The sequence below is a fragment of the Meleagris gallopavo genome, chromosome 11, assembly GCF_000146605.3.
Source record: "Meleagris gallopavo isolate NT-WF06-2002-E0010 breed Aviagen turkey brand Nicholas breeding stock chromosome 11, Turkey_5.1, whole genome shotgun sequence".
Taxonomy (NCBI): domain Eukaryota; kingdom Metazoa; phylum Chordata; class Aves; order Galliformes; family Phasianidae; genus Meleagris; species Meleagris gallopavo.
Genome location: NC_015021.2, coordinates 11498072 through 11502584, shown reverse-complemented (window position 1 = coordinate 11502584; position 4513 = coordinate 11498072).

Below are 4513 nucleotides of genomic sequence, written 5' to 3'. Positions count from 1 at the left end.
GCACTTAGGCAAAAAAGCTAAGCTTAACACTAAGTGCATCTTTGTCACAAAGTACATCTACTGATGTTTGGAAATGCAGTATAATGGTCACTGCAATACAACAGTCATTACTTATTCTAATAGAGAAGTCATTACTAATCTTAAAAAGGAAGTAATCAGGAAGCCCAGAGATAGCTTATGAGAAGCGACAGGGAAAACAGGACAGAGAGAGGAAGCTACGCCAAGTAAAAACTGTCCAGCATCTTATGCCACAACTATGGCAGTGTGGGCAAAGCCAGGCTGTGAACAGTGCTAAGAGTTGTACCATTTAGGGCTAAGCAGACTGGATTCTACTTTGCATCTAGCATACATGGCCACAAAAACTCAACAACATGTATTATCCCTTTGCAGGTACTCATCAGAGAACGAGGAGGACTTCTTTAAATCGCAAAAGGTGGAATATCTTTTTCGTTGCTGGTTATTTTATTCGTAAAGTAGCTGGGACGAGATGTTCTCTGTTCAAAAATTAGCTAGCCTACTTTGAAAGCAGCAACACACTTGCTTGTCATTGACAGAAAGCATTTATTTAGAATGGTATTTACATTTAACGATAATAAAAATAGGTGTACAGGAAATATTAAAAAATGAACAGCAATATGAGAAAAAAATCTTTTGTAACATAACCAGCTGATAGGAGCCCCAAAACCCACTCCCCTCAGGGAGAAATTGTCTGACAGTTTTTTACTGCTTGTTTTCTAGCACCTTCCTCTCAAGTGTATGACATCAGCATTGGATCTGAAAAAGCTTATGTAGCATCTAACAAGTGCCTGCTGTCATAAGCCATCAGACAAGATGGATCTCTAGTACTGAGTGGCAATTACTGTGTAATTCCATATAGAAAAGGAGTGAGTATAACAGAGCACAACGGTGTCCAGGAATAGAACCGAGAGTTCTCCAATGGAAGAAAAAGTGCTAACTCAGAAGACGAAAAATTCAATCATTTTGTACAGCATCGGTCAGCATTTTCCACAGATTTACAGTGCTGTGTCTGGGTACAGAACGAACCTGCTGGGCAGCATGGGCTTTTTGTGGTAAAAACAAAACCAAAAACAACTCCCAGAGGAGCGTGAGCTTTCCCATTCAGTGTTCCCAATGAAACCCCCCAAGCAAACAGAACTGGTGTCTGTGGAGCCTGCTCACAGCCTGAGCCAGCAGCTTCAAAAAGGATCCAGCGACATCACAAACCTGATTACAGCGTCACGGGATTTGGAGCCTCACATCGACAATCTCAATCTCAAAAGTCAGAACACACACATAGACCAAACGAGGGAAGTGCTAACAGCCAGTGCCTGAGGTTAAACTTCCAGTAAGCAGTTCAAATTTACAGTGCACAGATCCTACAGTAGCTCCACTCTTGTTGTTGCCTTTTAAACATGTACGTAAGGTGCTTGTTAAAATACTCAATTATTTAACATGTTTACTCACTTGCAGTCACCAAGCTGTCCCAATCCCCCACTTCTCCACCAGCAGGCTTGAGGCAAACCTTTGTCTGTTACACTTAACCTGTGCCAAACACATCACTAACCAGTCTGACATTGGCAGTGAATACTATGAGAAGTAACGCAAGCAAGGAATGCAAAAAACACAGCACTGACTTAGACAAAATTTCATGTCAACTTGAAGCTCCTATAAAGTTTCTATACATGTGCATCCTAAACTTCATCGTGGGAATTTAGCAAGTAGGGAAGAAGAAGGAAGGTGGGGGACACTATATAATTCAGCAGCAGCTGGCCTGAAGCTATGCACTTCAACTACAAGAACTAGAGTTGGAATGTTTAGTTCCAAACTCAGGGAGGACCCAAATACTTCTACAAAAGCTAAGAGTAAACCATCAATAATAATTCTCAGTAAAACATCTCGTTATATGCTCGTTACAGTTCTGCTGGTGATCCAGCTGTCTCAAGAGAAAAGCAGAGTTTGAGCACTCAGCTTAGGGACTAACCCAAGCTCCAAACCATTCTTGTGGCCATGAGAACAGACACCTCTTAGCAAGCTGCTAAAAACCTACGGACCACATTGTGGACTGCAGCTAAAGTTGTTGTGTGAAGTCTTCTACTTTTCTCTAATTTGATACCCCACTGCTTCCAAGTAAACCCAGAATCTTTTAATAAAAGTATCCAACAAAGACTGCCGAGATCCCTCAGTCAAATTGATCTTCCTTAATCCATTCTTTCAAATAAGTTTCAATGCCATTTGTGGCTGAGACTGCAGGGCTGGATCCTACTTTAAATTCCACTGAGGAGAGGCACTATCAACTGTCTTCTCTATCAGAGAAACAGATGACTTCTAGAGATTGTGATGGTTATCTGGCCACTCAAAAAGAGGACCACTTGGCCAGGCAGCTTTCCACTTTAAGGGAATATATTCAGAATATATACATGTATACACACAGAAATATATGCACATATACAGAAATCTTTTTCTTCTTGCCAACCAAAAAGTAGGCGAGCTACTTTTGATAGCTCGTTTACTGACACAGAACCTCTCATACGTATGAGCCCATTATCATTTTATGCAATGGAATCATGAGTTTAGGTACACAGAAGTCAGGAGAACAGGTCAAGGACAAATACTCCATGAGCACCTGCTCTCAGAAGGTGAGAAGCAGTCAGCCCAGGTGTAAAGCGTGGGGACAAAAGAAAGACTGTCAGACTCTGCGTAGCCTCTAGGAAAGGATTTATTGGTCTCAATAATTCAAGCACTTAGCAAATATGAGAGATCCAAGAAGGGATACACTGATAGAGACCGTATAAACTGCTCTCAGCATCTTACAGCAGCACTAGGACTGAGCAAACCAGGTAGCAGCAGGTCCACTGAAACAAGCTGGTGGCAGAAAGCAAAGCACGTGGCACCGGCCCCAGTTACAAAGCACTGTTCTCCCTATACAGAGATAAAGCTCAACAAATTGGAAAGCTCTCGCCTCAAGGGCAAGGGATCAATTTTCAAACAACTGAAATATGAAAGGGCTGTGAGTTATGAAAAGAGACAGTAACACAAAAAAAAAATGAGCAGCATACCAGGAAGAAAAAAATTTGGCACATAAAACCATACAGTGACTCACAAACGTGTCTACTCTACTACTGATCTCAAGGCTAATGAAGAGGAACTGAGAAAGTAAATAGAAAAAAGCATTTTCAGTGCAAAAAAATGCAGGAGCAAAATAAGTTTGAATAATGTAACAGAGGCTTGATAGAACTAATATCTTCCATTGAAACTTCAACCAAGCAATAAGAAAAAACTGGACTCAGGAAAGACAGAAACAAGGACTGTGTTATCACAGCCTTGTTCCAAATTTCCAGACTGCTGCTTACATCTTTCAGTTTTCCTGAATCACCACCACACCTGCAGCCCGTTCTTTTTCCATCCACCTATTCATTTTTGAAATCTTTTGCAAAATCTCTTCCTCTTTCAGATTTAAAGATTGAAACTCTGATTTAAGTAGAGAAATCCAAATCCTTTTATTTAAATTCTGAAAATAGGGCTCCTACTTCAGCAACTGCTCTGTAGATGTGGCTGTGTAAGTATCAATAAAGCTCTAATAAATACCAATTCTCATGTGTTTCCTTAAATTCCACAAGCCACGAATGAGCCAAAGAGGAGAGTTACCAGGGGTTTTGTGCAACCTATGCCTAACAAAGAAAGGAAGAGTTGTCAGCAGGAAGAAATGGGATAAAAAACCAAAGAGCACTTAAATAACTCAGATGTATCAAAACCAGGAGGGAAAAAAAATGGAGAACATCAAAGGTTGCATAGTTGGTTGTGAGAGACAGAAAGGCCAAGGCAGGTTGCCAACAATTTAGCAACTCTAAACAACAATCGCTGATAGCAGTTGGTGGAAATTGCTGTTCTTGGAATCATTTACTGGTGTCAGAAGCAAATGGGAACAAAAAAAAAGGTATTTGATTTAAAGTGCAGCTTTCTTCATTAAAAAAAAAAAAGCGTGAAAAAGGTTTCCTATGTGACATATTAAGAGGCTTCTCTTTCAAGACTGGAGCAGAGGATACAGGAATTAAACCATATCAAGTACAGACGGTTTGGATGCCTCTTTGAATCCTATGCTTCTTGAAATGCCAACAGGGTATATATAAAGGAATAACTTCAAAGAAGCAATGACTATAAAAAAGACAAGGCATGAGTTTTGCAGCCAGCATTGTGTTGTTTCCCTCTGTGATACAGCCTGTGACCGAATCTATATCTGAATTTACAGGCGCATGCACACAGTACCATGTTAAAAAGCTCCAAAGTAAGTATAAGAAGAATGATGTGGAGGATTGCAGGAAAGCATCATTTAAGTCATATACAATAATACCTCTATATTAAGTGGATATCATGAATTAAGCAGAAAAACCTTCAAGAAAGCCACATCTACAGCTGATGCAAACACCTTCATGATGTCATTGCACACTCCTCCACACAAGCACCAAAAACAGTCTTGAAGTCTCTGAAGTTTAAAAAAAAAAAAAAATCTTTTTAA